General features: G+C 29.7%; 1 protein-coding gene and 1 long non-coding RNA gene across 6 annotated transcripts in view; one reads left to right on the forward strand and one right to left on the reverse strand.

Moving 5' to 3' along the window:
- The window catches only part of LOC142327840 (uncharacterized), a 145,350-nt gene that overhangs the window by 111,704 nt on the left and 8,781 nt on the right, over positions 1-24,865 (forward strand). The window contains exon 1 of one of the 3 annotated variants that reach the window (XM_075371184.1): positions 13,943-14,098. The exons of the other annotated variants lie outside the window; for them this stretch is intronic. The gene's annotated coding sequence lies outside the window, so the exon portion shown is untranslated. Of the gene's footprint in view, positions 1-13,942; positions 14,099-24,865 lie in introns of those variants that run through there. 3 annotated transcript variants of the gene reach the window in all.
- The window catches only part of LOC142327841 (uncharacterized), a 180,756-nt gene that overhangs the window by 95,458 nt on the left and 60,433 nt on the right, over positions 1-24,865 (reverse strand). The gene's annotated exons all lie outside the window — the stretch shown is intronic.

Consider the following 24,865-nt stretch of genomic DNA (forward strand, 5'->3'; position numbering starts at 1 on the left):
CTGATGAAGAATAAGAATCACCGGGAAACGTAACGTTGTCCAAATTTAAAGGAGCAATCGGCACCGGTAATACCTGGGGTTGTGAGTAATGGGCCTTAGTGCTGAAGGCAAATTTGGATACTTAATTTTGCCTTTTTGGGTATCCCTCTGTTTTAGTAGCATAGGAGCTGTCATAGGAGCAGCAAACAGCATAGAATTTTTCTTGCCATGCATCCATTGCACTAGATTCACGTGACAACTCACACAGCAAACATGATGAGCCCAACGTTTATCTTAATCTCCAACATGGCACTTAAAATATAAAGAGCAGGCTTTTTTGACTTCCTGATAAATAGTTCTAGACTGTGACTTAAGTAAACTTTCCGCATGTATAACAAATGCAACTTATCCGCTGAATTTTTTCAACTAGAACTTGCCATTTTATATAAAATATAACAAAACTAATAAATTACACTTGACTCTACGCAAGACAGAATCAAATTAAAATTTAAAGAAAATAAGTCTTTAAAGGCTGGTAGAATGCGGTCGGAATACCCCCACTAAAGCCAGGTATAAACAATTACAGGTAATTCAGAAAAGATTAACAGGTAGGAAGATCAACCGATACTCGGAAATGGGACATGGTAGAACATTTATGTGAATAAATATTTTAATAACTAGTAAAATGAAACAAAAAAGAGCGTTTTGTTGCAAAAATCACGTCAGCATTAGCGACACCCTCCGTAAAGGGGAGCGCATTGCATCCTTCAAATACTACGGCCCCCAAAAGGCGCATTCCTGCTAAGCTGTAAGGCTCTAGCACCGAAAGGACTTTAAGGGACGGACTGTTGGGGAATTACGCCGGGGAAATGAAGCTCATACGCGGCTAGTCTCCCAAGATTCAGACACGGTCAAATAGTTCTTCTTGGTCTAAAGGATCGGGACGCAGCAAATAATCCCGTCCATAAATAAAACAAAATAAATATAACCGCCACTAAAAAAATACTAACCTACCCGTTAAAAGAAAGATACAGCAGCAAGGAACTTTTTCCCAGGTTCTGAGATTAGTACGGAGATACATAATTCTCCCGCTATCCTTGCATTCCGTTCTATTTCGTTAAAAGAATCATGTCAACCAGTGAAAAATTGTTATGATGAACAATTAAGGTAAGAGAAACTTTCGGCTAATAAAATAATTTATAATGAAATAAAAATATACATAAAAATATATACTAAAATGACTACACGAATTAAACATTAAGGTACTTTAACACAGAATAACTTTATAGAAGTAGGTAAACTATTTTTAAATTGTTTGAAAGTAAAAATAAGTAATAATACTAATAAAAACGTATAATTTAAAGTAAGAAAAAATTATAATCGTGTTTACTTGGTGAAGGGTAATAAGGTATAATAGTAATTTTACAAAAGCCTTCGTTTCATAAAGATGAAAATAAAACAGCATTATATCTTGCAATAAGTAATTTAATAATGCCATTTATAGTAAAAAAAAAAAATTGTAATAGTAATAATTTTAGATAACAACATGGCTACATTTTTATGTTACCTGATAACTATTTTTTCTCATCCTTACTAAATTTTTAAATATTTAAATATATGTTTTCTTTAGTTTTTAGTTTATATAAATTAAAATCCAGAAAATTAAATTTAAACTTTTCTTAATTAAAATAAAATAAAATACCTGATTAAGATCTTTCTATATTTATTAATTTTTACAAATATATAAAAATTTAAAAAAAATAAGCTAAATGAACTAATTAATTCCCATTACGTAATCAATTTAATTAGATGAAAAATTAAATTATTTATATAAATTTAATTTAAATTTAATTTTCTTTTAATTGTTAAATTCCGAATTAGTTTATTCTTAAATAGCCGAGGAAAAAAAACCAGTTACGTAAAAATCCTAATATCGTAATTCAGGTATATTTTTATGAATCAATGTATCGGATTACATAGAGCATCCTACACATTGTTATATTCCATCAGTTTAGAAAGTTGTCCTTTAAAATGCTCATTTATGCATTATATATATAAAAAAAAATTAATGAAATCATACAAATAATAAAATGCAACAATAAATACAATAAAAATATACATTGTTGAAAGTAAAATTATTGAATCATATCAAAATAATTTATTCAAATGCAACTTTTATTTTTTAAGAATAAATAATATTGCAGAACACCTATTTTTAATTTATCTAATTATTGTTGACATGAAATTACAAATTCCACTTTTTGTGTAAGATAATGTTTTTTCCTGTACAAATAAAAGTAAGAAATATATGCAACTGTATAACAGAAGTTAAAAAGAATGATGAAAAAAAATATTAAAAAAATCTTGGAAGTGCTTTAAACCTAAATTATACTTAGAAATACATTATTATGTGAAGACTATGCGAGAATATCTCAACAAAAAAAAAAATACTATTATCAATACCCATTTTATATGTTATACATCAGTGTCATTTGCTAACAGAAATCATTTATTATTAGAATCTTTAAAACCTTTGTTATAACACTTACCAGGAAAAACTAGTGTTTAATTTTTTTATTATGTGAAAGGAACAGCATACGTACTTAAAAGTATGATGACACACTGTTACGTATGTCATCATACTGTTCATTTACATCCTTAACAGTACAGTACTTTACAGCATATCATACTTAAGTGAGAACGCAGTGTCGTAAGTAAATATGCTTAATTTTATAACTTCTATTTCCTTTACATTTTACTAAAATCATAAATTAACAAAAGATTTTAAGACTGCATGACTTTTTTCATTATCTGTAGGCTTGTAAATCCATCATAAATTTACGGTATGGGAATGTTTGTGTTCAAAGTGTAAGTGTGTTCTAGTGTAAGTGTTCTAGTATTACTAGATTTCGATATACGCCGGTCTCCGTGGCGAGTGGTAGCATCTCAGCCTTTCATCCGCAGGTCCCGGGTTCGAATCACGGTCAGGCATGGTATTTTCACACGCTAAAAATATTGTCATTCATCTCATCCTCTGAATCAATGCTAACAGTGGTCCCAGAGGTTAAAAAAAAGCTTCGATAAGCATCGCAAATCAGCTGATTTCGAAGTTAAGAGTTATAAGGTTCAAATCCTAGTAAAACCAGTTACTTTTATACGGATCTGAATACTAGGTCGTGGATACCGATGTTATTTGGTGGTTGGATTTCAGTTAAATCACAAATCTCAGGAATGGTCAACCTGTACAAGACAACACTTCATTTACATTCATACATATCATTCTCATTCATCCTCTGAAGTAATACCTTACGGTGGTTCCAGAGGCTAAACAGGAAAAAAAGGCTTCAATATGAAATTCAACAGGTTGGTCTAGTGGAGAACTCGTCATCGCAAATCAGCTGATTTCGAAACCCAGAGTTCTAAGCTTCAAATCCTAGTAAAGGCAGTTACTTTTATACGGATCTGAATACTAGATCGTGGATACCGATATTATTTGGTGGTTGGATTTCAGTTAAATCACAAATCTCAGGAATGGTCAACCTGTACAAGACAACACTTCATTTACATTCATACATATCATTCTCATTCATCCTCTGAAGTTATACCTTACGATGGTTCCGGAGTCTAAACAGGAAAAAATAAAGAAGGCTTCGATATGAAACACTGATACGGATTTTTAGTCGAATAATGAATATCACTTTGGTTTTTTTGTAATATTTTTCCATTATTTTCTTCTAAAATATTTTTTTAGAAAAAAAACAATTATTTTACGGGCTAAAATGGGCTCAAATTTTATACTAATTGTACTAAGCTAATTAATTATTAAATAAGACTACCAGAACCAGAGCGGGGTAAGCCGCACATTACATAAAAATTATCAGTTTAAAAATACCTCGGTCAGTATTGACGTTTATCGTGCGATAAAAATTTAATTTCGTACTATCACAAAAATGAGTTGACCTACGAGTTGCTATATTTGTAAAACTCGTTATCGTAAATAATTTGATTTTGAAGCCGCGGATTCTATCTTTACAAGTAAAAATCTGATGTGAACACCACATGACTTCCTTATAATAACATATATTTATTATTACATATTTAAATTTTTTTTGTTGTTATTATTAAATTATTATTTATTGTAAAAGAATATTTATAATCAGACGTTAACAATTATGAATAAATCTAATATTTAAATTAAAAAATAAGGAAATGAAATCAGATTCGAACCGATGTGCCTTCCCCTTTAAGATCCAAATATTTGGTTAATTAAAATTTCATTTGGCTATAACTCTGGAACCAATGAAAATAAGTACCACTTATGATATATAGTTGAAAAGCTCTCAATGGCTTATTACTACAGTTAAAAAAATCCCAAAATTCAATGTTTTTTTTAATTTTGGGCTTTTTTGGACACTTATGGTTCAGTCGATTGCAAACAAAAAGGAAGGTACACAACTAGATGTTACAACAGTCCTAAATCCAAAATTTTAACATCCTACGGGTAATCGTTTTTGAGTTATGCGAGATACGTACATACGTACGTACAAAAGTCACGCCGAAACTAGTCAAAATGGATTCAGGGATGTTCAGAAGCTATTTATTTTCATTGAAATGGGAAAACCGACATTATTCATGATTACAACAATTCCTTGCAATCAAGGAAGTAAAAATGGTCGCTTTTATTCTCAGTTGAATACTAGATGTGGATACCGGTATTGCTTGGTGATTTCTTTTTCCTGTTTAGCCTCCGGTAACTACCGTTCAGATATTACTTCAGAGGATGAATGAGGATGATATGTATGAATGTAAATGAAGTGTAGTCTTGTACATTCTCAAGTTCGACCATTCCTGAGATGAGTGGTTAATTGAAACCCAACCACCAAAGAACACCGGTATCCACGATCTCGTATTCAAATCCGTGTAAAAATAACTGGCTTTACTAGAACTTGAACGCTGGAATTCTCGACTTCCAAATCGGTTGATTTGGGAAGACGCGTTCACCACTAGACCAATCCGGTGAGTTATTTTTGCTTGGTGATTGGGGTTCAATTAACCACACGTCTCAGGAATGGTCGACCTGAGTCTGATGAAGATTATCCGTTTAAGGGTTCATTTATAGTTACATTCCAATCGCTAATGACTTTAATTGTTAATGCGACTATAAGGAAAAAAAAGAGTAATTAGTTAACAACCTGTAATTTGTAATTTTACGTAAAATATGAAACAAACAAAAAAAAAAAAAAATACTTGGATATATTGTCGTCTGTTCGTGGTTCGACCAAGATATTGCGAGACTAACAAACTAAAAATTTCTTATAAATACAATTTATTACCCTAAAAAACATATAAACAAAATAAATAATAATAATAACAATGATAATAATAATAATACAAGATAATAATGACATTTCATATATATAATATGAAAAAAAGGACAAGATTTGTTTAATGACAGTTAAATTATAAAAACCAAAATATAGTCAAATTCATTAAAAAGGTTATAATAACCGCTAGAACTTAATATGGCATTAACAAGATAATATTAGAAAAATCTGAAGTTCATACAATTCAATTTTTGCAAGTATTATTACTTATACGTTTACCACAGAACTACTCTATACGTTATAGCACCCGCCTCATCCCTTTAATTGTTGAAGCTTAAAAATTTTCATCTTCCGCACCCTTACGTTTTTCTATACATTTTTATTCCGGTCCGGTAACCCTTCTGGTCGAATAGCAAGCTTTTGCAGTCCTCATTGTCTGTATTACAAAGAACAGTTGTTAAACTAACCTGTTACTCTAAGAAAAGAATCCCTTTTAGTTCCTTCTGGAATCTTCTTTTCATTATTATTTTCTATTTCTTTCTTCTTAATAGGAAGAAACTCGTTGCTATGGTCCGTTATACTGGTCTGCTAGAATACATATAAAATACTACTAAAACAGTAAACCTATTTCTACGTAAACGGTTAAAACCTCTACCTAAACTCGTTATATCTTTGTTGATAAGTTTGAAATTTAATAATTAATTTTATAAATGGAAAAATCAAGGGTAGTCTTATTTTACTCCCTATTACTCTTTCTGTTAACCCACCTAATATAAATTACGTAATTACAGTAATTTTTCTTTAAGAAAGAATGAATAAAAAAATAAGAAAAATATAAAAATTACCTTTTTAATATTAATAAAGTAAAATCCCGATTTCAAACCTATTACAAATACGCAATAAAAATTCTCATAATGTATTCTATTTTTGGTTAACAACTAATCTTTTCTCTTTGGCTAAATCATATTTGGCGAGGTTTTTCGATCAACGAATATTCAATTATTGATATTTTTTAATTAACAATTATTTATCAGGAATTTTTTTAAATTAAAAAACAACAATAATAATAAAACTAGTACGAGGTTTTGATAAGTTAAATGATACTACATATAATAGAGAAATTCTTCGACGAATCGTTTATTAAGAAAGTTATACAGTACACCTCCTTGTATGCACTATTATAAAACAATTAATTAAATTTACATTTACAAATACCACCCCATCCTTAATGTTATTATGGTTATATTTATTATATCCACTGCCTTAATTAATTGATAAAAATAATTGTTATTTATTGCAGGACTGCCAAAAAAGGAGTGCAATGTATTTAGGGTTTATGTTATGTATGTATGTATGTTTAGCCACCGTAGCAATTCAACGGCTGAACCGATTTAGATGTGAGACCCCGCGTTGGAATCCTATAATCCTAAAATCTGGGAATGTTATAGGCTATATAAATGTATATATATGCAGGTGATCCAAAATGAAAGCGAAATAATCTGGAAACTGACTTTAGAGCTTAAAATAAGGAAAAAAGTTCATACAAACATATGTCAAAAAACGCTTTGTTATCGAGTTACAGCTAGCGAAAAATTTAGGCGGATTTCAGTATTCCCGATGAAATTTCAGTATATTAGGAATAAACATTATGGTTTCCTATGTTCATTGACCTGAAAAATCGAAAAAGACAGGTCTTTGAACTCCGTAATTTTCTTGATATCCAACGTAAAACAATAAAATTCGGTGATGAAAAGCATTTTTTTTAGGTTTGAAGTACAATAACTTTGTTAAATGACTAATAAATGCGAAAATTTTATTAACAAATTGTGTCGATAATTTTATTTTGAGAAAACTGATTTAATAAAATCTATGAAAAAAAATTAACTTTTATTAATAACAAACTTGAAAAAATCTTACGAATTTGTCAAAATTAAAAACAGATGTTTTCAGTACATTAAATTTAGACCTTTGAAAAATTAAAAATACTCTCTATGGTTTACACTCTAATAATTTCTTAAACGACTGCACCAAAAAGAGTGTAATATATTTACGGTGTATGTATGTATGTATGTCCAACCGTAGCAACTCGATGGCTGAACCGATTTAGATGCAGTCCGCGTTGGAATCTTTATGTTACCGGGAGTGTCATAGGCTCTCTCTCTTTCTATATATATATATATATATATATATATATATATATATATATATATATATATATATATATATATATATATATATTAAATAAGTTTAAAAACAAAATTATAATATATATAAGCTGTTACTCGCACGCTCTTTAATTATCCTATATTAAACAGCAATGTTTATTTTTTGCAGTCGGTTTTTTTAATTTTTAATATTTATCTCTTATTTATTTAAACAGCTACTCATGACTGAAGTAGCTGTAACTTGAAAAATTTTCGATAACTGGAAAACGGTTAGTCAAAATTTCGGTATGGGAAATAAGGAAATATTGATTATTAAAATTGAATTAATTGGTATATTTTAAGATTGAGTGAATGTTTTAAATAGGTCTTAAAGAGATAAAAAATAGAGTGTACAGAAAGCCGCAAAAATCGAGTTTTCTACGTTTTCCCCGGAAATTTAAACGTCGCGTTTATTGTTGTTTGAATACATTTTTCATAATTTATGTAAAAAGAAACAGGCTTCGGTTTGTAAAAATATTTTTATTTTTTTTACGTTGATTTATTAACAAATTCTTGCAATCTAAGTTTAAGTGAATTCTTTTATTTGCTAAATTGTAGTGTCGGCTTGCTTTTAATTTTAAGGAAATTACGTTATATCATTTAAACAATTTTATGAAAAAAAGATTTTCTAGTTACACTTTATTATTCTAAAAAAAATGAACATTAAAAAGTACGTAGATCATTAAATTTTGTTAAGATGATGTTTTAATTTTATTCTTTATGTGATGTAATGTATAAAAAAAGTCTACACAGAATGATAAGCTATAATAAATTTCTCTGATTAAAGTTATTTTATTAAAATAAATAAAATGAAAAAAAAAATTTAAGTAAAATATGACGTAATTTTTATAAAAATTAATAAAATAAATATGTAGGTTAAGGATTTATATCTTAATAAGCTTCATAGTACAGTAATATATTACATAAATTGTAAGCCTACATAACTTATTATTGTTTTATTACTGTTATTATATTATTATCATTAATTTATATTTTTTAATTAACTATAAAATTACAAAGTATATTAAAAAAAAAAAACCATGGTCTAAACTATTACATAAAATGATGATTCACTTAACTTTTTTCTATACATCACACCTCCACAGTCCTTACAAAGTTACTGTTTTAAAAAATATATATGTCCGTTTTTAAATAAGATTTTAATCTTATCGTAAAAATATTTATTTTTAATTATATATATATATATTACAAATACATATATGTTTTGTTATTGAACTCATAAATGTAAATAGAAAGATTTTTTATTTATTTAAAAGGAATAATTACAAATTATTATAATAATTCACTTTTAAATTCTTTAATAACTCAAATAAAAAACTGCTAATCCAACAAAGAGATAAATATTGCCAGATCGAACGAGGGAAAGGTGTATAACAATGGAAAAAAAGACACAAGTATATCTGTCTCCCTTTGACAAATTATACTTTTACTTTCCTGGTATCATAGATTTAGAGCTATGCTGCAAGAAGAGAAGTTCAGTAATCAGTGAAAAAATGGGGTACGAGTTTTTTTACATTTGTCGACGTCTCATGGCCCAGGAACCCCCCTCCCCAACACCAACAAAGTGTCGCGGTGGAGATAATGTTTGTACGTACGTATACATGTGTTGGCGTGTTTGAAGGTTAATAAATTTTGACTGGATAAACCGATTTTGATGAAATTTAACACAGAGACTCGTGCATATGGGTAAATTTGTACATAAACGTTTAAGGTCAATATCTCCAGGGGGTGGGATAGATAGTTTCATTGGGATCAATTTTCTCAAAAGTTTACAAACATAATCCCTCTTTATATTTAAGCTCAATACTTGCATCATGCTTACCATTTCAAAAAAAAAAAAAAATTGTCCTTAAATTTCCGTATTCCCAAAAGATCGAAATAACTATCTTTTTATTAACTGCATATTTTTCAATCTAATTTTTTATGTCTTCCTAAGCATATTAATGGTGCAAGTAGCCAAAAAAAAACTTATTTTTTTAAAATAAGGGGGGCAATATTGTGGGTGGAGAAGCCGATAAAATTTTTAAAAATTCGACCATTTGAATTTTAAAAAAAATTTCATGTATCATTATTTATACACTATATAAGAATAAACCAATGCCAGGAAAGTATAAAACTTTGTTGTTCGCTTTTTTTAAAAACATTACATAGCAGTACAACACAAACAAAACCAGACAAAATTATCTCATAAAGCTTACATCAGAAAGATTTTGATAACTTATTTTTTTTAAAATAAGGGGGGCAATATTGTGGGTGGAGAAGCCGATAAAATTTTTAAAAATTCGACCATTTGAATTTTAAAAAAAATTTCATGTATCATTATTTATACACTATATAAGAATAAACCAATGCCAGGAAAGTATAAAACTTTGTTGTTCGCTTTTTTTAAAAACATTAAATAGCAGTACAACACAAACAAAAGCAGACAAAATTATCTCATAAAGCTTACATCAGAAAGATTTTGTAAGAAGATAAGTAAATTATCGTATAAATAATAAAAACTTTTGCGCAGTTAAGTGCAAGAAGACTTGTTAATTTAATTTGATTTTAATATTTTTTTAAAATTTGCTTTAATATTTTTAACGATAAATATTGCAAATAAGAAACGTCAACGTGCCAACTTGTAGCATTTTCGACCTAGAGAATTTTCGACCTTAAATTGAGTGTAACTCAACAACGACTCAATCAATTTTCATCAAACTTTTACATGCACAGCCTCAAATAAAGTACTACAACATATTTAAATTTCAATGAAATTGATTTAGTAGTTTTAACGATTTTTGAACCACAAAATTTTATACATAGGCTTTCTTTCTTTTCTTTTTTTCCTGTTTAGCCTCCGGTAACTACCGTAAATAACTAGTAAATAACTGGCTTTACTAGGATTTGAACGCTGGAACTCTCGACTTCCAAATCAGCTGATCTGGGAAGACGCATTCACCACTAGACCAACCCGGTGGGTTATACAAAGGCTTATAAATATATAAGGAAACCCCAATTTAAGTGAATGGTATTTTCGTACTCATACCTCAAAACGTAAAGAAAATTCATTTACATCCCTCACTCTCATAATGCGACCGTAAATAATACCGTACTTCTTGGAAAAGTCGGTACTAAATATGTTTTTTATAAAGGTATAAATCCATGTGTTTTACAAAGTAAACATATAGACTTCTCTTTCATTCTTTGGTAGACGTTTTAAGGAGAAAAATAAAATAGCAAACAATAGAATAATGGTTGGAGTGTATAAAAAACCTACTTATACGTTTAAAACACTTATTTTTATCAGTGATTTATAACGCAATTATAGATTGTAGCGTTTCAGTCTGGAATGATAAAATTTATTTTTCATAAATTATTCATTGTTTACTGTTTATTGCTGAATAGAACATTTATTTTTTTACATTTGGAAAAAGCAGTAATTATTACTGAAATCTGTTATTACATAATAGACAACATAACGCTACAACTATTATTAACAATAATTTATGAAATGACATAATACGGGTAGCGTATATTACTTACAAGTATTATTAACACCATATTTCTATTATGAAACTTTTAATCAGCATTTTATCAAGCCCATCTGCCGGAGAAAGCGTTAAAATAAGGACGTACATTTTTTGATAACATTTATAAGTATAAAAACATGAATATCGTAGCAAATATACTTTTCATTGTAATAAAAAAATAAATAAAAAAACTTTGATGGGAACATAAATTTAATAGGGTAATAATTTTTATGATAACTCTCAAAGAACAATAAAAAATAGTAAGCCTTTTTAGTAAATCATTATTATTATTTTTATTATTATTATTATTATTATTGGTAGTGAAATAGCCACCACGATGTTCATGGACACCTAATTTAAAACCTTCACGAGATTTTTTTTTTATTCACACCGAAATATAATTACAATAAATCTTTACTTCCCAACACTGACAAAAGCAGAACATTATGGAGAAAATCAAACTAAGAAGAACAGTTTTAAGAAGTAATAGAATTATCTTTGGCACATTAAAATTCCTTTTCTGAACAATCTTCGGTACTCATAGACCGAAGAAGAATATGGTGTTATTTTTCGAGTTGGTACCAATCGATTCAGTAAGATTATGGAATGATCGATAAAACATTAGGAAAGTAACTATTTATCTAGCCGATATAGATTATAAGTTTAGATACTGATGATGGATTACCTACAGTTTGGTATTTGGTAAAGTATGTTTATTTTTCATGGAGGTTCCTATTACTGTAATCTTTTAGTTTGTTTTCTTGGGGGGGAGTCATCATTGGATGGTCTCTCTCATGTAATATCTTGACATATTTACTTCTGATTACGTCAGGAGAAACCGATTGTAAATTTTTGTTCTACAGCAAAAAAAAAATCAATAAGTCTTATTAACAGTTTCATCATTTTTAGTAAATGCTTAGAATTAACATTAAATCCAAAGATTTAATTTTAAAAAATCCATATAAAAAATTGTTAACTTCAGTTTTGCAAATGGCCTCATAAGTCCTTCTAAAATAAAAACAATTTTGAAATTTTGAAAGGAAAGGTCGGTCGAAATTCCCTCAAAAATTGTATTTTTATTAAATCTTTTCAAATTTTTTGTTAAACTACGAGGGTTATTTTTTTTGAAGGTCCGATCGATCGCGAAATAAAAACCCGCAAAAATCGGATGAACCTTTGCGCATATGTGTTGCGCAGCGTCCCTAGTATGGCCTTCAATCACGCCGCGTCACTTCGTTTAGTTCTGAACACGCAGCTAGCACGTAAACATGTTTACAACAATAGCATATCTCGCCAAGTGTGAAGTGCGTGCGGTAATTCGATTTTTTCAAGCTGAGGGGTGTAATGCAGCTGAAATTCATCGACGAATAAGTAATGTGTACAGTGGAACTTTAATGAGTGACAGCAAAGTTCGACAATGGTGCAGGAACTTTAAAGCAGGACGTACAGATGTTCACAATGCAGGCGGTCAGGGAAGGAAGCGAGTGTCAACTGATGGCCTCGTTGAGCGAGTGGATGAAGCAATTCGAAAAAATCGTCGGTTCACAATTTCTGTATTGAGTGATTCGTTTCCTGAAATTTCAAGGTCAGCTCTACACCATTGTGAGTGAGAGACTTCAGTATCGTAAACTGTGTGCGAGATGGGTTCCCAAGAACCATCCGACCATCACAAAACAATGAGAATGGACGCCTCCCTAACGTTTCTCCAGCGCTACCACAATGAAGGAGAAGATCTTTTGAACAAAATTGTAACAGGGACGAGACATGGGTCCATTTAGAAACTGAAGAAACAAAAGAACAATCCAAACAGTGGATGCATTCTCATTCTCCCAGTAAACCAAAGATGTTCAAGCGAACCTTCTCCAACAGAAAGTGTATGGCTACTATGTTCTGGGACCGGAATGGAGTTCTCTTGGTTCAGTGGACCATCACTGCAGCCTCATACTGCGTGACTCTTCAACGTCTACGAAGGGCAATTCAGAATAAGCGGAGAGGAATGTTGTCATCAGGCATTGTCTTTCTCAATGACAATGCTCGGCCGCACACTGCAGCTGTAACAAAGAAGCTCCTGCAGCGTTTTTGTTGGGAAGTGTTTGATCACTCACCATACAGCCCGGACTTGGCTTCATCCGATTTTCACCTCTTTACTCACATGAAACGCTGGCTACGACATTTTGGCACAGACATCAAGCTGCAGACCAGCGTAGAAACATGGCTGAAAACACAGGCGGCTCCGTTCTATGACGAGGGTATTGGAAAGTTGGTACCACGCTACGGTATTTATATTTCAAAAAATATTCTTATAACAGTTTTTTATTATTTATTTCATTTTTATTAGTAAATTATTTTACAAAAATAACTTCTACACAGTAAATCATAAAAAAAGCAATTCTGATAAAATTTTAGATAAAACAAATTGATACCGTGGCTGGATACTAGTTAACCCTTTCAACACCTTTTTTTTGTAGTATGAAACATCTAATAAAATAATATGAAACACAAATTAATTAATGTATTTTAATTGCACTGCATCAGGGTACTGAAATTTAAAGAGTAATTTTATTTTCAAATAATGTACAGTCACTTTCCGAATACGATATGTAAAAAGAATAAAAATATAATGCAGTAAGTTAAATAAAAAAAAAAAAAAACGTAAATAATTTCCTAGGAAGGTTAATCATATCTTTATAGGCCAATTCTAAACCAATTATTACTCTTATTTTATACATGATTATAAAGTAACTTATGTCAAAATAGACGAGTAGGCTATAGGGTAAAGTACAGAGATGACCTTGACTTGGTTATTGGTTTACAAGGTCAAAGAACTAAGGTCATTTCACTGACTGTCTCTATATGTAGTGGTATAAAAATATGTCTTGCTACTTGTATGCAACCAGTCTGTATGTTGTTGAGTTAGAGTGAACATATATAACATTAACTTATAGGATAACTTCCGTGCTAAGTGTCTATACTTATTTGTAGTGAATCAAGTGTGTCTTCTGCAATAAAAAAAATCGAACTGGTTATCTTTGTTTTATTTTAAGGAAATAGCTAACAGGTACTTACTTTTAATCTTTTATCAATTTAATCTAAGCCTTTTATCTATTAAATTAAATATTGTGTCTGTATTAAAGTAATATTGCTCATAAAACTAAATTAAGGCAATGAACAATAATTTTATATATTTTTTTAAGTTACAATTTTTAACTTATTGGGCTTGAATCATCGATTTCAAATAATATCTATTACACTGATAAAGAGTAATATATTTGTAAATATATATAATTAAATTTAAATTAATTTAATTATATATATTAAATTAAATTAATAAGTTTTACAGAAAAAAATATACTTAAATGATCATAATCAATTATTTTATACAAAAAGAATACCTTTTAAACTATAAGATACAATGAAATTCTACATTTTATGTTAAATTTATACAATTCAAACATGGTTGGATTCAGTTGAAACATTATAAAAGTCCCACACTTGTTGTTGATTGACAACTTAAAATTATAACCAAAATTATTAAAATACTTAAGGGGCTCAATGTATCTTTTAAAATAGATATATGTAAGTAAAAACTATTTTACTTTTAGTAGAATAAAGATAATATTTTTAGTAGGATAAAGATATTGTGCTGCTGTTATAGTAACATTAAACAAATTTATTACAAATAAATGACCATGGTTTAATATTTTCTCTAGAATTCGCCTGTTATCTCCTTCTATATACAGTACAAATAAATTCCATATTAAAACTATACTTTTTTTACTTCTATAAAGGAGTTTGAAACATTACAACTGTGAAAAATATGATAAATATTCGTATTTTTTTACAGTTTTTACAGAATCCACTTAAGTTAATTTTGAAAAAAAAAAATTCTGTCAGAGAATTTATACCATAGTATACACAGCCCAGTTAGACTGAAAGTGAACTTAATGTAGTATTACGAAGTCAGAAAATATTATTACACATAGTAAAAATATTACACACATTTTGTTTTAGTATTAAAAAAAAAACAAAAAAAAACATGCTGTAAAATAATAGAAAATCATTAAAAGGTAAATTATTATAAACGTGATATAAATTATAGGTTAAATTATTATAAACTAATACGAAAAACAATCACGAAAAAAATCGAAAAAACAAAAAAAAATCACTTAACTGTTGAGTTAAATTGGGCACTTGTATTAAAATAAAAAAATCGATTTAATGAAATTTAAGACTGAATATATCTTTTTCAGCTAATTAAATTTTTATGATTATATAAGATTCAATTTTACTTAAAAGTTGAAGAAATATGATTATTAAATTAAGGACCATAGAGACAATATTAAATATACAAGTTTCAGCAAAAAAAAAGTTAATTCAAAATTTGGTTTAATATTTTAATTTATTTTTAATAATGTTTAATTTTCAAATGAGCAATTAACTAACAACGTTATTATTGCATAAATCATCAAATACAGACATTATTAAACATTTTTTATTTATTTTTTAGAAAACCAAATGAATGACATATCGAATAAACCAAAATAAATAGTATAGTATAACAGTAAGGCAATAGTGAAAAATAAAGGAAACAAGTATGGTCATAATTAAATTTCCTGTTGACTGGAGACGATAATATACAACATACAGTTTCTTACAGAAATTGAAAGTTAATTTGTTACTTTATATTGACACAGCCTTTCTTATGACTGTGTTGCACACAAAGAATCTGAGTAATACTATTGGGAAAATAGTGAAGGATACGCCACTTATAGTATCAAATATTAGATCAAATGGACTTTCATGCTAAAATGTAACAGTTTCTTCGACAAGGTGAAGATGGCAACAGGAGTTTACCCCATTTTTCTTTGTAAATCTGCCGAGGTACAATTATTTAAAAAGATTGCTATGACGTTCTCAGCAGCGGTTTGAATTTCATTCATGTTAGAGTATATGCAACTATAAGCTATTTAATATACGCATATAATTAAATAAAACAAAATCCAAAAAAGTGATACAAGCAGGATTGTAAAGTTCGTTCATCTTAGTAGAGAATCCTTCCAACGAAGCAAAAATATTAAGTCAGAATTTTAATAATATTAATAATTTCTATATTTTGGCCATTACATTAACTAAAATTATCGTTAATTCCATATGGAATGAGAGAATGTGCGGTAGAATGTCTCCGCAAATTTATAATCATAAAATGATACGGAAAGAAGAAAGGAAATTCGATATGTTAATGTAGTGCATCTTAAATATAGAATGACGAATTCTTCCGGATGATGATGATGACTGACTGATAATTTAAGGAAATATCAATCAAAGATATTTAAGGGAAATTAACTTCCCCATTCACTTAAGATTTCTTTGGTTACAAAACGTTTTCATTACAGACTAGAACCCGAAAGATTATCATACAAAGAAGATATTAAAAGCAGACTGGTATATTCTGATGATAAATTACAAAAAATAAAAAAATGAAATCCAGTTTCAAATAATTCCTTCAATATATTTGTATAGAGTCTAATACTTCAGAAAAAGCAAAGATATGAAATATAGGAAAGTTAGAAAAAAGGAGAATTTTTAAATGTGGGGTACTGTTGCAGAATTTTAAAAATTAGTTGGTTTGTTATGCTGTGAAGTAAAAATTATCGTTGTGAAATCTTCAAAAAAAAGAAGGAAAAACTTCATGTAATGTAGGAGGATTAATAAATTTACTAAAATATTTAAAATTATATAATTGAGGATTTAAAATGTAGAACGTAAATAAAGATAGATAGATATTGTCTCTCATAAATAATATTATTATATGGTCAGATGAATCAACCTATAAACATTACATTACAAAAATAATAATAGTAGAATATATTTTTCTTTTTAATAATCTAAATTCTGTATTTAATGAAGTTTAAGTTTTTTAACATGAATCAAGTTGCGTCGTAGGAAATAAAATTGTTTGATTAATTTTTTGCCGTCGATTTCATCTAAAATTATTAACATTACAAGAACGACATTTATTAATTTTTATAATTAAAATTCCACCTTAATTACAATTATTAAAAGTAATAATAGTAACTGGATATCCTCCAGTTTTCTCTTAAACACGTTCCCTCCAACCTATAACACAAACAAAGGGAACATCTTTCTGAATGTGTGCGTCAAGAGGAAAAAAAAATTATTTAGTCGAGAGGATCATCAGCAAAGCAATTAAGTCAGGGAGTGTCTAGGCTGCAAACTAGCCGGGGTGGTCGTCAAAATCTACAGTACAGTATTAAAATTAAAATCACGAATATAATGATTAAAATCAGAAGTAAACAACTAAAATAGTTTTATAATATATTAACTTTGACCTCTTATGTTAAACAGGTAGCACCGCTGCCTTTCATAAGGAAGATCCTGGGTTTAAATCCCAGTTAAGCTTGACATTTTTATAAGATATAAAATTCATCTTTCATTAGCGGCTGTAATTAAGCGGTTAGTCTATAACTCCTTGAAAAAGTAAATTTAATAAATAACAATATTAAAGGATGGTTTCTTATAAACTTCTCCTCCTTTTTAGGCAGATTTCATAAGAAAGCTACCTATTGTAATAAGTACAATGATTCGACTACCGGAAAATTTCGACATATCTTCACGTTTCACGTCTTCCAGACCTCAAAACCACCGTCAGCTCAAAAGTTTATATATACATTCATATATATGTATATTTCACTTTCTTTTGGACACGATATCTGCTGTAATTTTGCGCCAATCACTATCAAATTGTTCCTTAAAAATAACTCGTCCCAAAATATCGATCGAGTTCGTTCAAAATCCACCGTTCAATTTCGTTCAAATTGTTGAATTTCCACCATCAAATGTGGTGGAAATTGGGGGGCTTTTTCGAAGAAACAAAATACCGCTATAATTATCCATTAAGTAAAATATCGAATTTGTTTTATGTTCCTACTATTCTTTAGATAAGGGACTAAAACTTATCTACGTAAAGTTTTTGATATCACCAATCAGGGGTTGTAAAAAATGGAGTTTCCAAAACCAAAAAAAAACACTACACCCTTAATAGGCACAGTACCGAATAGTTTTAAAGTGATCGTTAGTCCTCTAAACATTACTCTTATCTGTAACAATTTTTGATATGACTAAAACCCTTACGGCAAGGGATGACCAAAATATTCCTGAAATTGTAAGAAGATGGAGCTTGCCGTATGCTAAACATGTGAAACTTTTTTCACATGCAACCATTGCCGTATTGAGTAAATTTGAAGTTTTTCTTAACTTTAAGGTAGAAATCTTTTTTATCCCCTATTTTTTTTTAACCTATGGGTCCACCGTTAGGCATGCTTCAGAGGATGAGATGAATGATTTGTAGCGTGTATGTAAATGTCATACCTGATCGGGATTCGAACCCGGAACCTCCGGATGAAAGGAGACGCTACCACTCGCTCCACGGAGGCCGGCAAGTGGCGCGAGTGAGTTTTAGTTAGTTTTATCACCTACTTAGCACCGGTAAAAAAGGGATTTCTTGTATTACATGTAAAAAGGAATTAAATGAAGTATATTATATGAGAACATATCGTTACACCATAATCTATTTGACTTTCATAAAAAATTTGTATTGTTTTTCAAACATTTAAAATCTCAAATGAATACGTGGATTGTACCCTATAAACAAGCAATATTTATAGCAAAATATATCAATAAAATATATTTCTAAAGCATAATATAAATTGTTAAATGGTAGATAAATGTAATAAATATAACTACGTTAAATGAATTAACTATACTGGTAGCAACTAATAAAAAACATTAAACTATAAATGCAATAAAGCAATAATTAATAATAATTATAAAAGCTAATAAATTACAAACATTAAAATTTTACAATTAGACGAATTAATTTCTATTTCTTCCTGAAGATTTCAAGGCAATCGAGTGAAATAAAAACTAAAATGATATTATTTATTTATCCATATAAGTCCTTCAAACCCCTTTCTCTTAAAAAAAAATAAATAATTAAATTTTTTACAAAAAATAGTTGTACTCGAGCTGATTAAGCTGTAATACCTTCTGGTGTACTTTTATTATACCTGTGTGTTACAACACTCTTACGAAAGTAATTATAAAACCTTGAATTATTTTCTTAAAAAAATAATTGTTTTCTCGAAATTATAAATCTAATTTTTATTAATAAAAATTACGTAACATCCATTGTTAAAGAATGTTATGTAATATCCATTAACAAAATGTCATAGGAAAAAATAGTTTTATTAGAATATACCGATCAGGTGATTTTACATGTAACGATGGTAGCGTAAAGCTGACAAGTTAAAATGAATTTTTAACATTACAGAGTTCGCTTTAATTTAACAATACATTTTTAAAATCAACCTTCTCCATCAAAAGTGGATATTAATTATAATTGAAAGTGCTTTTAATTATAAACGGCGACTAACAGTATTTTCATATTTAAATATTACAATTTTCATTCAAACATTATAATTATTATTGAAAGCGGTGATCATACTTTTAATGAATTTACTTTCCTGGCATCAGAGCTACGCTGGAAGAAGGGAAGTATATTAGTCAGTCAAAAATTATGATATAGCATAATTATCAAGAGAATATACTAGTAATAATACTAGAGAATAATCGTAATTTTCAACAAATTTATTTTTTAAATTTTGATCGAAAGAGATGACTTTTTTCTGATGTGTACGTTGCAATTTGTTCAACTAGTGAATAATAAGCAACCTTTCCATAGCTCAATGAGATGTGGATGATATATATGACATGTACATGAGATGTAATCTTGTAAAGACTCAGGCCGACCATCCCTGAGAAGTAAGGTTAATTGAACCTCGATCACCAAATTACACCGGGGTACAATGTCTAGCATTTAAATCCGTATAAAACCAACTAACCTTTACTTGGATTTAAATCTCAGAATATTCGACTTCGATAATCAGCTACTGAAAAAACAACTGATTTGCGACGACGAGTTAACCACTAAACCAGTTCGGTGGGCAGATAAAAGAAAGATAAATATTTTTATTTTAGTGATAAGCTTATCATGAAAATTCACAATTTTATACATTTTTTTAATTTTTTTATTAATATCATTGTAAATAGTATATCTTATAATTTAATTTCTAAGATCTAAAATCTGTTCTAATTCATTCTATTTAAATTAAATGATAATATACAGAGTGTCCATAAAGTCTTTCCATGATTACAAAAATTTATTACCAAAAAACTATTACAATTACAACTGTGCAGTTTGTGGCAAAAGAATGAAAAAAGTTATAAGGTTTTATACAATGTCAATATACTTCAACGTGTGCGCCTTTTGTCTCGTAGAATATCCAACCGATAATCAATTTCAGGCCATGTGTTGATCAACATTTCTTCGGTAACACTAGCAACAGCTTCAGTTATTCTGCGCGATCGTGGTGACCAGAGAGTGGGACTGTCGCGCCCAATCCATCTGCCATGAAATGATTCATTCAGAAAATCTCCAACTAGTAATACCCAATGTGATGATGCGCCATCCAGCTGGAAATCCACTCTAGGTTGCAAGTCATTTAGTTGAGGTACAGCAAAGTTTTGCAGCTTATTCAGATAAATTTTCGCTGTTATTGATTGGTCAATGAAAAAGAAGGGACTAATAATTCTGTTGTGCATCAAACCGCACCACACATTCACTTTAGGGGAATCTCTAATTTTTTCTCTGGTAAAGTACGAATTTTCTGAGCCCCGTATTCTCATATTATGCCTGCTTACTCAATCAATCCTCAGGTGCGGAAAAAGCCTCGTCTGAAAAACACATACGCAGCAGGTACTAATTGTCGTCATCAATCCGCTGAAAAATCTTGTCGCAAAGGCAGCACGACGAGGGGCGTCATCTGGCTGGAAATGTTGTAATATCTGAACTTTGTACGCGTGCAACCTTAGTTTCTCGTGTAAAATTTTATGCACTGTTGACCGGGGAATCCCAAGTTCACAAGACGGGTAGATTTGGAGGGGCTATGTAGAAATCCTTACTGCATAAAAATAATTTTTTCTTTCTTTTGCCACAAATCGCACAGTTTTTTTTGTTGTAATTATTGAAAGACTTTATGGACACTGTATTTTAATTAGAAAACTACTCTCATCGGGTTGGTCTAGAGGTAAACAATTCGTCGCAAAATCAGATGTTCAACAGCTGATTTGCGAGTCGAAGGTTCTGAGGTTCAAATACTAGTAAATGCAGGTTCCTTTTTACGGATTTCAATTTTAGGCAATGGATGCCGCTGTACTTTGATGGTTGTGGTTGAATTAACCACACGTCTCGGAGATGGTCGGCCTGAGTCTGTACAAGATTACATTTCATTTATATCTCGTTCACATCATACTTATCTCACTGGGCCATAGGATTATTTATTGTTCACAAGTTGAACAGATTGCAACGTACAGATTAGGAATAGATAAATAAAACAACTATTGTACACTTTTAATGTTAGCCAGTCAATCTATCCCTCCTCAGAGGCACTTCTTGCATGAATTACAACAAAAACTATATAAGAGTTTACTTTGGTTTTATTTTAAACCGTAGGAAATATTTATCAGAAAAATTTACCTAAGACTTTATTCCTGGGACTTTTGTTTCCAGAAACCACGGAGAAGCCATATATATGTTATACAGGGTTATCATAAAAGAATGGTGCAGTTTTGAATATGATTTAAATTAAAACAGAATTAATTACAGTTTATGTTTTTTATTTTTCAAATTTGTGTTTCAAACATCTTTTTACACAATTAATAAATTTCAATATGTGCGCCCTTAGTCGCTCGACAAATGTCCAAACGATACTCAACTTTTCTCCAAACATTAGTTAACATTTCTTCGTTAATGGTTGTCATTGCTTCATTAATCCTACTTTTTAAGCGGTTTAGGTCGCGAATTTTTTGTGTATAAACAACGCTTTTGATGTACCCCACAAGAAAAAATCGCTAGGTGTCAGGTCTGGACTTCTTGGAGGCCAAAGTACGGGTCCTTGGCGGCCTATCCATCGATCTCCAAATTTTTCGTTCAAAGCGTCCGTGACCGATGTACTGAAGTGCGGGGGAGCACCATCTTGTTGGAAATGAAGTTGATGAATGTTTTCGAGTTCATCCGGCTGAGGAAAGCAATAATCGGTTAACATGTCAAGATACACAACTCCATTAATTGTTTTTTCAGCAAAGAAGAAAGGCCCTATCTATTACACGATTTTTCATCGCACCACCCCAAACATTAACTTAAGGCGAATCGCGTTGTTTCTTAATAATTGCGTGTGGGTTTTCAGAGCCCCATATTCGTGAATTGTCTGTTAACACATCCATTCACATGGACTATAGATTCGTCTGTAAAAATTTTATCGTCTAAAAATGATTCGTTTTCACTTATTCTGTCCAACATTTCAACAGCGAAATTGTAACGTTTTACACCATCATCGGGTTTCAATTCCTGCAGTATCTGGATTTTATAAGCGTGTAATTTCAGTTTTTTATGTAAAATTTTGTGAACTGTTGATTTTGGAATACCTAATTCGACGCTTCGACGGGAGATGGACTTCCCAGGACTTCTAATTGCCGATTGTCTAATTAGTTCAACCGTTTCGTCTGGTACACTTGGTCTGCCGGTACACTTGGTCTGTTTCTTAACCGATCCGGTTTCTTCGAATTGTTTGAACCAACGTGTTATGTTATTTTTCTGTGGTGGATCTCTTCCGAATTCACGTCGAAACGCACGTTGAACTAAAATTACGGATTTTAATTCGGCCATCAATAAAACACACTTTGCTTTGTCTTTATCCGAGAACATAGTAACTCACCGCGACAACAATACAAGAACTGACGTTGTGGTTACAACTGCTGATAAACAAACTTTAGGGTTGGAGGCTTTCAGGGATACCAATATAACATCTAGAAATTTCCGTACAATCTTCCTATGAATTACTGAAACCGCACCATTATTTTATGATAACCTGTATTTTTTGTTAAATTTGAACTAATGTATGTTATTATTTTTTCTATCACCATAAAATTTTGGAAATATATTTCTGTATAACACAGAAGATATATATCAAGAAATCCTTGAGTTAATTATGCTACATTATTTGAATCGTAGCTGTTACTCATTAAACTATATATGGTCTATTAAAACGTTCATAAACAGAAGAATTATAAACTATAAAGTAATACGAAACAAAAATAAAATAAAACTTTAATTAATTAAGAAAGTGGAATCATCATACCATCTTCCAATTAAAAATTATACAATTCATTTAATTATTTCCTGAAATATTAAAGGAAGAAATGAAATAAGTACATATACAAAGGTAGCACGCAAAGAATGTCGGTAAATGACATCCCCGATAGAATAACAGAATGAGAAACAACTAACGATATAAGCAAATGGATATATATATATATATATATGACTGACAAAACAATTACACAGATATAAGAAGGATCGAGTAAATAACAATGTGCGCGTCACGTGGTCAGCACATAGTATAATTTATATCCTGCATATTAAAGTACAGGAAGGAGATCTCAACCTTGTCGGGGCAATCTTTTAACTTGTTTTCATGCCATCCACTTTCACATACATGTCTTGTTTTGGATTCTTCCTACTTCTTTATAATAATATATTGTATATTCCTGTATTACCTTCTCCGCGTTTCATATTAAAATTTAAAAAAAAGAAATCATTAAAATTCAATCAAGTTGTACCAATTTTTAGACTGTAGATGTAATCAATTTATATAACATCAAATTGTTCTGCAAGAAGTTGTAATTATTTTCTAAGCTGAATATTATTATATTTATCGTCCTTCATATTTAAATGTGAATATAAAGGAAAAGAGGATTTTTTTTCTCAAAGCAATTTCCTTCCAAAATATTTTGACAATACGATTTTCGTTCTGTTAATGAAAATTTTCAACTTTTTTTTTTGTAAATTGCCCAGGTCAAGTATATCTAAAAAAATATTTGGAATTTACAACGAAGTAAACAGTATAAGATAAGGTATGAATTTTTTTTTCTACCTGGAAGTATTGGTAAAAAAATACTGGTAGTTTTTTCTGTACCGGTAAAAAAACTACCGTTATATTTTTATATGTAATACTGAAAATGACGATGAAATTGATAACAGATACACAAAACGCAGCACTATTGTTTCCCTAAAAAAAAAAGAGTATAATATTTAATTACATATCATGATTATGATTAAAAAAAATATTAACAAAAAAAAAATGAAATGTAAAAAATAAAGTAAGAATGGAAGAAGAAAAAACGTAGTTGGAATCAGAGATATTTTTGTTATTATTACAAAATCATATCATAGAATAAATTTTATGTTGATTTCCGTGGAGTAGGAGAGTTTCGACCTTTAATCTAGAGGTCCCAGGTTTGAATCCCGGTCAGGCATGGCATTTTTCAAACACTACAAAATCTTCATTTCATATTTGAACGGCACAAGCTTCGAACTTATGGAAAATTCATCATTAAAAAACCTTCGCAAAATAACAACCGTAATCGTACTTTTCAACAGCTGTTAGTTAAAAAGAATTTATCTAAGCACCGGGTTCAAATAGGTTATAAATCGGAAAGGAACCTTCGATCAATAGTCACAAAAGATATTCTCAACGAAAATTCTTTCAATTTTAATTGCGTCTAAAGAAATCTTATAATTGTTTTTTGGGGTAAAAAAAAAAAATAGAGAAAAAAGAAAAAAATCCTTGGAAGGAAAAGGAAACATCTGTTTGAAATTTCCTGGTCTTTTTTTTCTTTTTTTTGTTTT

This window comes from Lycorma delicatula, chromosome 7 (genome assembly GCF_047948215.1).
Source record: "Lycorma delicatula isolate Av1 chromosome 7, ASM4794821v1, whole genome shotgun sequence".
NCBI classification, from domain to species: domain Eukaryota; kingdom Metazoa; phylum Arthropoda; class Insecta; order Hemiptera; family Fulgoridae; genus Lycorma; species Lycorma delicatula.